This window comes from Neopelma chrysocephalum, unplaced genomic scaffold (assembly GCF_003984885.1).
Source record: "Neopelma chrysocephalum unplaced genomic scaffold, ASM398488v2 Primary Assembly neopelma1_97222, whole genome shotgun sequence".
Lineage (NCBI taxonomy): Eukaryota > Metazoa > Chordata > Aves > Passeriformes > Pipridae > Neopelma > Neopelma chrysocephalum.
The window spans coordinates 119,282-131,707 of record NW_020925863.1 but is presented as its reverse complement, the minus strand read 5'-3'; the positions used below and the strand labels follow the sequence as shown (position 1 = coordinate 131,707).

At 37.2% G+C, this 12,426-nt stretch overlaps 1 protein-coding gene across 2 annotated transcripts in view; it reads right to left on the bottom strand.

Moving 5' to 3' along the window:
- Positions 1 to 12,426, bottom strand: part of CRB1 (crumbs cell polarity complex component 1) — a 97,211-nt gene that overhangs the window by 38,550 nt on the left and 46,235 nt on the right. The gene's annotated exons all lie outside the window — the stretch shown is intronic.

Genomic DNA, 12,426 nt, shown 5'->3' with positions numbered 1-12,426 from the left:
CACATTGAGTGGGCAGGAGCCACATTTCAGGGTTAGGTGAGTACTGCAGTTGCTAACAAATGACCCACAGATCTCAGATCTTCCAAATATAAGACAGCAGTAACTTCTGCTCTGTCAGCCATGCTCTTGGTTGAGGAGAGTTCACTTGGGATGTGAGGGTCTGAGAAAAGCTGTTAGAGGAGTTGGAACCTGTATGTCCAAGCAGAATATTCCCGGTATCATGTATCTGCGGTGGAGCTTTTTAACCTCTCCTTTATACATAATATAAAGTAAGAAAAGATGAAAGGAATATTTTTTTCAAGTGTCTAAGAGTTTGATCGGTGATGGGAGCACTTCTGTAGAAGATTGGCAATACAGACTCATATTTCTTCTTCCATATAATGTTTGGCTTCTGGTATATCTGGTGAAAGGAGAGCTCCTCATCTCAACTACTCTGTAATTTGATAGATGTGACCTAAGTAGGTCTGCTGGATCACATTTCACAAAGAAAAACAAATCTGTTCCTCTTGTAAAACTAATCTGTTTACCCCTCTGCACTGTTGTTCATCAGTAAGTGGTAATTACAGTAACTTCTCCCTTGAGCAATCAAGTGACTGATATGTATGCAATGGATCAGGGAAAATCTGTTCCTTATCTCTCTTTGAAGCAGTCAAAATATCCAAATACTTTTTTGATAACTCATGCTAAGGGCAGCTCTTAGTATTTCCACTTCCCTTCATAGTTATTTTAGAGAAAAAAAGAAATACTTTGCAGTTAGTTTTAAAACTAGTATCATCAGCACAAAGTAAATAGATAAAATTTCATCCATCCCAACAGCAAAACTGGGGCCCATAAAGCAGATAATGAGATATGCTGAGACTCAGAGTTGCAGCTAGGTGTACCAGGCACCACACCTAGCTTTATGTACAAATTCACATCAAGCTTTATCCTTACAGCAAAATACAGCCATTTTTCATGGAAAATTACAGAGCAGCACTCAGCCACAACGAATTGCTTCAAATAGCAGTAGATAAGTGTAGTTATTTGGGCTAATTCCTTGCCTGTCCACTTTACTCAATCACAATTGTAACTGGACCCATCTTGGAGAGTGGTACGTTACAGGAGAGCCAGAAGGGAACTGAGAATTGGGTGAGATTTGTTTAAAAGATTAGCCAGAGTGAAGTGGTCATAGCATGTACATAAAAGCATGATCAGCTCACTTACCAGGCTTCAATTAGAAGACTTTCCACTTGAAGCTTCATGTTATCAAACACAGCTAGTGCTGTCTCCCTGGTCTGGCAGTGAGGTTTTACAGCAGCAGCCTCTCTCTGTTTTCCAGCCAGGCTCATCTTTATTCCAATGTGAGATGTCTATGTATACCTTAATGTGTAGTGGCATCTGGCAGAAATATGACTATTGGCTCTGACTTCCTCAAAGTGAAGTGCACTTCCCAAACCGTTTTGACTGGGGGCCAGAACAATGTCTGCTTTGTCCAGTTTGTGGCAATTTCAATGTTAGCGACTTGTCCTGCTTTTGCTATTCTACTATATGAAAAGTGAAGTTACTGTGAGCTGTTTCCCATTTTGGTCAATGTTTTAGTACATCTCCTGCCTGATATTGCTCCCTTCTCTGCTTTGACATTGAGGACAATGTGTCCTCAGGTCTTTTATACGACTCAGTCTTAATATGATGGCTGTAAAAATGCAGGTTTCTTTGGGCTTTTGTGTCAGAGATAAAAAGTAGTCCAGCCTACGAGCAGTTGGATCAGGGTTGTACTTAGCCTTGTCATAGAGCTTCGGAGTGGACAGACTGTGCTTAAGGATTTATAGACTAAGATGCCCTATTAAACATTTCATAAAAAAATCAGCATAGTGAATGGCTAGGTCCTTAGCTGTTGCATTTTCAGTAATGTTTGATGACTCTCTGTGTATTAGTTTATTATCCCATGGCACCTGCCAGATATCCCCTTTGCTTTGTAACTTGTGATCTGAGTCACACTTTGGAATAGTTACTTGCCTCTGGAAAGGATTATACAGATGCATAAACTGAATCCAACTTTACAATAATGTTTTAGTGTCTGTGTTTTTCTCTACCTCATCAGATTAGATATAAAATGAATTAATTTATTTCATGAGAATGCTAAATTCTTTTGGAAATAATATATATTTCTATTTTTAAATTTAGATAACAAATTTGACCAAAAAAAAAATCAATGTCCAATAAAGAAATAAAATGGGCTTTATGAGGAGGTACACTTATTATTATTATTAGTGTATTCCTTGCCTATACAAAGTCAATATTATGAATGAATAATTAAATGCAGTGACTCTCACGGAACCACTTAAATGCATGTAATTTCAGAAGCCTTTCAGTGCTTATTTTTTAAATAATGATACTAAAAATATGTTGCAAAGTAATTTTTTATCAGGTTGTGTATATATATACACAAATGTATACACTTTATATATATTAGGCTTACTATTTCATAGTAAGATTAGCACAAACACAAATATAGGTCACACCAAAAGACAAATAATACATGATTTTTTTTCATATCAAAAATAAATAAATCAGCTGTTCTTGCAAGCAGTGTTGATATTGCTTGTCATCTGGCAATTGCTGTATGAGCAAAGACCACTGTCACTCAAGAGAAAAGCACTCTAGATAAAAGGATTAGTCAATATTTATAGAACTGTATAAGCAGTTCAAATAGCTCAGGTTGGAGAAGTTAGCATGTAAAAAAAAGTGTTCTCAAAAGATGTAAGACATACCAAAAGTAAATGTAAGTGTTTCTTTTCAGTGGTTACATGCATTAGCTCAGCTAAGCATATTTGTGTTTTTAAAGCAAAAAGTAAAGTAGAATCATTCAGTGTTTTCTCTTCTAAATATATTACACACTGACCTAAAACTTCAGATAATGTGAATATTTTTGTCATATTTTTATGGATGGTTTCTTTTCCAGCCTGTGAAGTTTTATTCAAAACAGAGATGAAACAGTTGCTTTGACTCAGTTTTATGATATTACTCATCTGTCTCCTTTTTTCATTTACACATTATTACTATATGGTGCCTATTTTCTACCTGTTAACCTCTTAATTAAACTCTCTGTTTCAAATTTAGCAGCAAAGGTTTCCTGCAGAAGCAAGATGACAAAAGCAATTATTCAAGAATAATTCTGCCAAACACCACTAATTTTCATTTTGATTAAACAATTATAAAAGTATTATCCAAATTACACTTTTGATACACACCTTTGGTTAGAAATCTTTTGCCTTTCCAGCTCCCTGACACTAAATAAATATCAAGCAAGTACAGGCATAAAACCTGGATAGATGCTACACATTCAATACAGTCTAAGTGCACTTACAATTTAACAAAAAATTCACAGAAAGTAAATATTTACCTGTAAACATTGTCATTAAAATGATGTAAACTTGTATCCTAGTGGCACCCATCTTTTTCCGCAGGAAAATTTCCAGAAGAAAAAGATTGTTTAGCACTTAAGGAGTCCACAGTCTAAGTTTCTGTAAAATTCACAACAGTTCTTAGTATAAAGGCTTCCTTTCCAGGATTAGCTTGCTCCACTTCTGTACCTGCTGATGTGGTCTGATGGTGTATTTTGCCCAAGCCAGATCAACAAGGCTTAAAGTAAGTCTCATTAAACTGCTTACACAATAGATATGTATCCTATTTAGATTCTTTTTCAGTATGTTCTCCAAGTGTGCTCACACTAAACTTTGTGTTTCCTAGAAAGGCATATTTTTAGGATACATTTGAAAGAAATTTGTCACATTTTGTTGTTCTACAACGTGTTGTTTATTAAGACCTTTTTTCTTTCAAGGGGTTTGTTAATCCAGATCAACTCTGGTCACTGTCATTCAGAGAAACTGTACATCTCAATAAGCAGATTGAAAAGATCTAAAATTTGATCCTGTTTCTTTATTTTATAAAATATTTTTGTTCCATTTGCTCTCTTTACCTGTCAGAAGTCTATGTCTCTAGATTTTTTTAGTGTGCTAAAGACAGGAAAAAAATAATTTACCAAAGCATTTTTTTTCCTTCAGATCTTGAGCAAGACATTTTAATTTGGACCAAATTTAGAGGAAAATAAAGTTCAGGAGACTTAACTACTTATTTCTGTGAAAAAATTTAGCAGCAGACATTATTTTTGGCACATATATTTATCAAGTTCTTCTTTTCCCTTATCTCGTTTATTCATTAATTAGGAAATTCCTCACCTTGTGTCAAATTTGTTCTTAGGTTGACCAAAAGACTCATACATAGAATACAATTTTGGATTCCTTAAATCTACAGTTCACAATTGCTTTAACGGAGATGCTCAGAAAACTGCTGCTTCTTCCAGCCCGTGACACAGGCATTTTTCCTATAATACTTTCAAATACCATGGGATAAGGATGTCATCCAGACTCTTTGAAAGGTAAGTAAGGAAGCTTTAAACAAAGTTCATACTGATAAATTAGTGTGTATGCACTTGATTAGTAGTGCTTATCAGATGTGTTGTGCTACAGCTTGACATTTAATATGCATTTTATTTTGAATATAAGAAGAAAAATTTGGAGGCTCTCAGTAATTGTCAGTCCTTTTGCAATATGACCTTGATAATATGACTGAGGTAAGATTATGAACATACAAACAGTCAACAGGTGGGGATAGACATATGTTATTACAGCTTGGTGACAACGTGGGGCTGATGGCACTCTGAGACAGAGGAACTTCATAGCAGGGAATTTAGCAAATGCCTGAAGCCGTGTCAGAACCACTGTGGGTATTTTGAACAAACCTGTCAGGAACAGCCACTCTAATTACAGTAAGGGTTTGATATAGTCTCTAATGACATTTTCATATACAAACCAAGGAGAAAAATCTACATGAAACCACCATAAAGTGGGTAAAAAACGTGTGTAATCCTGACCAGAAAGTAATTGTCAGAGGTTCCCTGTCAAACTGGAAGGCTCTATTGATTATGGTTTGGGATTGTCCAGGGTTTGCTCTGGTTGGTGTTTTCATAAAAGATCTGGATGTTGGCTTAGAAAGCTTGCTTATTAAGTTATCTGATAAAACAGGGTTAAGAGAAACTTTTGATTGTGTCAAGGACAAAATTACCTTTATAGCTGAACATAAGAAATTGGAGAAATGGTCTGAAAAATATTGTATTCAATTTTGAAAGGGCTCACTCAGTTTCTATAGTCTCAGGCCGGAATAACCAGCAATCAGTCATGCTATGGCAGGAACACCGAGTTCATTTTTAGTTCTGCACTGCAAGGAAGATTTGGATCAATTGGGAAGAGTTCAGGAATTATCACAGGTCTTGAAAATATGGCTTCTGAGGAGAGGTTAAAAAAGTAGGGCTGTTCAGTTGAAGCACAAGCAGAGGAAATGGGACACGGTAACAGTTTTTCAGTGTAAAAAAGAGAGCACACTGTTCCCTGAGACCACAGTAAACAAATGAAAAAGTCACAGGTTTGGCCCTGCACAAAGAACATCCAGGTCACACTTCAGGATTTCTAATGATAATAAGACAAAAAAACCTTCACATAAGATGCCTGCTGGGAGCCATAAGGTCTATTTTGGATCCTTAAAAATTGGTTAGAGGAAAAAGTGCAGTGAGACATGAACCAGCAGATCCTATCTTAGACACATAGTCCAAATAATACCTGCATGTCAGTCCCTTCCAATTCTATTTTTTCCATGTTTCTATGCCTTCCTTGAATAAAACGACTCCCAGCAACTAAGCTATATATATGTCAAACTCTACTTGCACGTATAGGATAGGCATCTATGCACATAAAGGTATCAAATGCAAGCAGGAGAAAACCTTGGAGAAACTCAGATTGTAGCACGCCCTTCAGAATATACTTTATGGAAGTCAAAGAGTTTGCAATAATGCTCTCTCACCTATATTTTACAGTTTTGGAAATGTCTGTTACAAAATCCTACCCCAGGCGCAAACAACTCTTTTCAAGGGTCTCATTAATCCCAAGGCCAGGGGAAAGATCTGGCAGAGCACATATTCTTCAGGGCCCCAGGTCTTAGCAGACAATCACAAAAATTCTAACTTTGCCACATCTGTGCAGATAATTGCAAAGAGATAATTACTCTTTGCTGAAAGGAGGAAGTGCACGTTCAGGAGTGAGTAAGCGCAAGGAAATAAATTGACCATCTCTGTGTCATCATAATTAAAACCCATCCTTCTGGGCATAAATCAGTCACCATGGAGGTCAGGAAGGAGGCTTTACTCTTATGTATATCAGTGTAGAGCAAGTGAGGGGTATTTAAATGGATTTTTTTTTTCCTATTTTTATTCAGTAAAGAACTGGCTTACATTCAATACTGAACTTAATGTGACCAGTGATCTGATCTTGTATGGCAATTTCTGTTGCTGTCTTAGCAGAAAAGGCCTGTGTAAAATGAAGGACATAATATAGGGCAGAGCTGGAGCACATGGAAAATGGGATACTTTTAAAAAGTGGGATAATAAGCATTTGTTAACATAGGGCTAATTGGCACATGATATGTTTCACACAGAACTCTAATTCTGTGAAGCTGTAAGACCTTGTTAGTTATTCCTATTGCAGACAAATTCACTATTCTACTATTTTTCCTCTTGCTATTTCAAATGTATGTATAAAGTTAATACTGGCTAGGAAAAAAAATTAAAATAGAAATAAAGTTGAGTGGCTTGGCTTAATCATTAAATATGTCATTCTAGTTGAGGTATATAGAATTCATAACGTGCTACATTCAGAATGGCATGCTGTAATTCAATCTTTTTAAATGTTGCTGGCCTGAAGCTTCATAGACTAGGTTGAATTTTCAGTAAAAATGGATTTTTTTAAAGTAGTAAAAAACCCCAGTCCCTTAATCTCTTCAATCATTAAAGGTTTTCTGAGAGCAAAAGTACTTGGAAATGTTTTTCCACTTGTTTCACATGTTTTGTCACACCTAAAATAGTTTTCATTTGAGGGGGAAAAAAAAAAGATGAAAATCATGTACATGCTGTAGGTGATTAGTTGTTTAGTGAGATCTGGTGTGTTTATTTTATTTTATAAATATTGGAAACAGCCTGCTGAGTTCAGCTTGGCTTCAGCTCCTGAGTGGACAAGCCAGCCCCTTCCAGAGCCTGCTCTGTGAGTGCACCGTAGGCAAAGCCGCAGGAGAGGTCAGGCACACACAGCCTGGCAATGGCGAGGGGCCGTGTCCTAGAAGGGCAGCACAGCAAAACTGCTGCTTGTAGCCTACACCTTCATCCTATATTTCAATTTACACTGCCAGCCATGTGGATCCAATTGTAGGATTAGGGTCTGAATCTGGAGTAAAGGAAAACCTCGTTGAAGAAATATGTCCCTGCATGGCGCTCATTTTCCTTTCATTTCCCTACTCCTGGAGTTGGCTTTATATACGGGTAAAGAGGCAGCTGCTGTTGCATTTGACTGATGGAGGTAGGGAAGAAAATAAAATGGTGGCAGCCCAGTTTTCCCAGGCAGTATCCTTCTTGAGTGGGTTTTCTGGTGGCACAAACATGTTGTAGCTCTGGCCATGTTGTTGATATGAGACAGGAAGGGTAGATGAGAAGAGGGAGAGCACATTTACAGGGTGTGACAGGTTAAAGTCGAAAAGCATGATCTATGAAGGATACTATTAAGAAAAGAGTAGGTAAGATTTTGGAGACTAAAGAGATGAAAAAGTAGAGGAAGATGTGAATAGAGAAAAGGAAATAAAAGTATAGAAATCAATGGTACCCCCAAAGATACTTGTGTTGGCATTTCAGACAGCATTCTTGTTAGACACATGGGCATTTATGGGTAGTAAGAGGAGAGAGAGTGTATGGTTATGGCCATTAATCTATATAGGACATGTGAGGGATGCTAAGAAAGACTGCACCTCATAGATAAGGTCTACATAGAGATCTGAGAGAAAGTAGACCATGGCAGCAATTCCAAAGACAAAAGATTGGATAAAAATTAGAAAAAAAGCAGTCATAGTTTTGGAGGATTTTTTTGGTAACTAAATAGTCATATGCACTGGAGCAGAGAAGTCAATTCATAAAACAGAGAATTAAGAGAGAATCATAGAAAAACTTAGATTTAAAAAGACCTTCAAAGGTTATCATCTGGTCCAGTGCTCCACTCAAAGGGTCAGGACATCATCCAGAGAAGAAATTGTAATAGCAGGTTTAAGAAAATTTGTTATTTTGTACCTGATTATGGACCAGATATTTAAAAGTCAAAGAAAGATATTTGGTGTTCTGTTTTCCGGGGGGGGGGGAGGGGCATGTGTGCGCTCTGTAAGTTGTAAAAATAGTATATATAATTCAGGAATTTTTCATGTTTTACCTTTTAGAAAACTGTGGCAAGACTGTCAAATTCAAAGCATTAATGATCTGATTTGCATTTTTTGTAGATTTATGAGCTTGTACATACAGATGATGTGTGTGCATTTGAACTGAAGTATATCCAGAGGGATCTTAAAACAACTAATACCTTTGAGTTGTTTAATTAGATCATACAAGGTCATGTTTCATTGACTTGAAAATCTGTTTGGAGCATATGATTCACTTTGGAATTAGAAAACAAATTAATTTTCCACTCTACAAACACTTAAGGGCTTTAAAAGAGTGGCTGTTGTTGATGAACACTTCCACTGAGAAATGTACGCTGTGTCTAGTCTCCCCTAAAAGGGACTTTCTGCCCTGTCTCTCGTTGGCTGTTTTCTATTTGTTTTAACTGAGTTAGGCAAGCACAGCCACTGTGCTGTCTAGTGTGAAACAGCTTCTGCCCTGGAAATGGTGCTTTGAAAAATTTCAGTCATTTGCAAGATTTTCTCATTTTACTATAAGTAATGTGAATCTCCACAACATGCAAAAGTGACTGTATTTACATAACTTCATTGTCAGTCCTTATTGAAACAAACTGAAAAAGCCAGTAGGCCAGAAAATCATAGTTTTAATAGACCCTATAGAGCTTAATTGAAAATGGAGACCTGACAATAGAAAAATATAAAACATGAATGTGTGAATGCACATAACATGTTTATGCTCTGTGTATTTTGAGCTCTGCATAGCATAACTGTATAAAAAGCATGGATATGATCTGTATCTATGCTATGTATAATTACATTTCTCCATTCCTACAGTATATATTTCTACATAATTTATTATCACTTCAAATATAGGAAAAAACAAGCCTTTTACCATGAACTATCCACTCTTTTTTTTCCCTTCTTTTTAAGGCAATTACTCTACATGGTGTGTGTTTTCTTCTCTGTGTAAATAGCTGTGACTTGTAGAGCAGATGTAGATGCAGAAGACCCTGGACTTTGGACTGGGATCTTTTATTCCAGTTCCATATGAATGGTAATGGCAGGAGATCATACCTGTTTTCACTTCAGCAGCAGGGTTCATTTCCCTCATTCCCTTCAGTGTTAGTCCTTTTGTAGTGTGAAAACTCATCTCAGTGATGGCTTTGTTTATTCAAGGTTTCATATGCCCAACTCATCTTGAAGCTGGGAAGCTTGAGACACAAACTAGCTTCATTTTTACTGGGTCACCTAACAGTCCCAGTGGAAATGGCACAGCATGGACTTCAGCTAAGGCTGTGTGTGCTTTACATGGTCTGCTGCCTGTCTTTTAGGGGATTTCCTAGATGATAGTATAGGAATGTGATTTAGCTAGATTAAATCTAGTTTTTCTATATCTTTATATGTTACAGTTAACTTCTGTACCTGTGCAGACATATTCACAGTACAGCATTTAAATAGTTTTCTTTATTTGGTATGATAGGTAGTGATTTACCATAATGTTTTGGCCTCACAAACAGGCCTAATAACAGATTCTGAACCCTCTTTGTTAAGAAAAAATAGTGCCCACAGGACAAAGACTACAGCCATAATTGTATTGATCATTATGATTCTCTGTATTAGTGTCATGTTGTTAGCACAGCCAGACTCGAAGAGTTACAGCGGTGGGAGAGCAATCTGAGTCAGATCTACCAAATCTACTTCTAGCAGTTAATTATCAGCATAAATTAGCTGTTCATACTAGGGTTTTTTCTTCTCTCCAAGACTGCTCACTGAAAGTGCAAAGTTCATTGTCAGCCAGGGAAGGAGCGTGCCTTCCTTAATCTGGTTCTCCTTACCCAGTCAGCAGAAGTCCTTTTTCTAAGTTAATTCAAATATTTTTGAAGGGATCAGCACCCGGGTCATCAGTAAAAGGCTAGCTTAACTTCTTTGAAATTCTCCTTGTACCTGAAAAAATTAGTCTAAGTACTAAACAGAAGCAGGTTGTGCCTCAGAGTCACCTCAGAGTTTATTTCAAACAGTGCAAATGAGCAGATGTAAAAATACTAGACTTTATCAATTTTTCCTCTTATTAGCAAAGAATGAATAATTAAGAGCTAGATGCTACAGGGAACAATTAATGTAAGAGCTTTTATGGAGTATATCATATAAAATTAGTTTTGGTTCTCACTTTATCAGCTTATTTTTATTACTCAAAACCCAAACATACTCTTTATGTCCTTGAGAAGACCTTAGACCTGGGACTCATCAATGGTAATTATTGCCATCAGACTGTAAAACTCCTGAATCCAATCCAACAAAAGCGTTAAAGTGATTTTTTTAAATTTATTATCAATTAAAATGGGAATTGTATATATGTGTATACAAAATTAGAAAGAGTTCCTTACGCACCAGAGAGTTTGCACTGCCATTCAGAGGGACCTCAGCAGGCTGGAGAAACAGGCAATCTTCAGGAACCTCATGAAATTCTGCAAAGGGATTCACCAAGTCCTGCACTTGGGCACAATTAAGTCCATCCACCAGTACATGGTGGGGTCCAGCTGGCTGGAAAGCAGCTTTGCCATGCTCTGAACAGGCTGGGTATGAGGCAGCAATGTGCCCTGGCAGCAAGGAGGGCCAGCAGCCTCCTGGCCTGTGTTAGGAATCATGTTGCCAGCAGGTTGAGAGAGGTGACTCCTCACCTCTGCTCAGCACCAGTGAGACCACACCAAGTCTGTGTCTGGGCCACCCAGGTACAAGAAAGAAGCAGACATACTGGAGCAGGTCCAGAAAAAGGCTGTGAAAGTGATTTAAGAGATTGGAAAATCTGTCATGGGGAATTTGGGTTGTTCAGAAGTTGAAATGAAAGCCAATTTTAAAGGCAGGAGATAGCCTTCAAGAAAAAGAGATATATGAACTTCTTCCCAATTCACCTGTTCCTTCCCCTTGAAGAACTGTGTATTGCCTGACCTTGCAAATGTGATTGCTCTCATGGATGGAATTTTTAAGACATGATCGTATATGTGTGAGAGTCTCAGTTGTATAGATGTCCTGCATTTAAATTTAAAATGCTGAATGTTGTTAAATAATTCTTTATAACAGCTACAGATGGGAAATATGACACATAATTGTACTGTAGAAGTTAAGAATATTTGGGTTCTTTACTCCATCCCCCCCTGTATATAGGCTTGGCAGCATTAATTCAGGGAGGTTTAGAAGATTATGTGTATATGACAGCCCTGAGGATTTCCATCATTGTGATTTTCCTTCCAACTCTTTTTTTGAAGAGCATAATGACCTATGACAACTAAGCTTTATTCTCTGTGGAGTCTGACATTGCTTCTGTTTAATGGATCAGACAGTTTGTGATACATCAGTACTAGACACTTTCTTCCCCATGTCAACCTAGGGTACCTCTCCAATATTTCCCATCTGTGCTGACCTGTGTGATCAAGAGGTCATGTCCTGAAGTCAAACCCAGAATCGAAACACTCACTTCTACCACGGGCCAGACTATTAATATAACCCATTTAATTTACATCAAGTTGGAACTTGACATTCAATTTCTCTGTCCAGAAGCAATTATTTTTAAAGGAACATGCCAACAATATTGCTTGGCTTAGAATAGTAAAAGTTCAAAAGGGTAAAAAACATTTCACACCATAAATAAAGAATTGATTATACTTGAAAACTAAGTTTGTAATTACTACTGACATTTCTGAGCCTAGATGAGGTGCCTTTTATGCTTTAAAACCTGATGTCACTTATGCCACCAGCATTATGGGAACCTTATGTAAGGGTCTGAAATAGTCCTGTGCTGGTATTTCAGGTACAAAGAGGAAAATAGGAATATTTTGCATGATGCTTGGGTCAAATACTTACTTTTTGTCAAGAGACAGTGCAAAATTCATTGTGGGTGCCTCCTTTCACCCCAGTGTCAGCAGGACACTGACATAATAAGTAAATGTCTTAATTTGTTATTCTTCTTGTGTGAAAACTAAGCTTCCAAGGTGCTAACAAATCTTAACGAGGAATAGCCTGTCTGGGTCATCAAATTACTCTTTTTTACTTAAAAGAGTGCCATTTTTTTCCATAGCTTTTATGACCCTGGGTGGACTTTGCATGACTGGCTGCAGACCAATATCCCTGAAT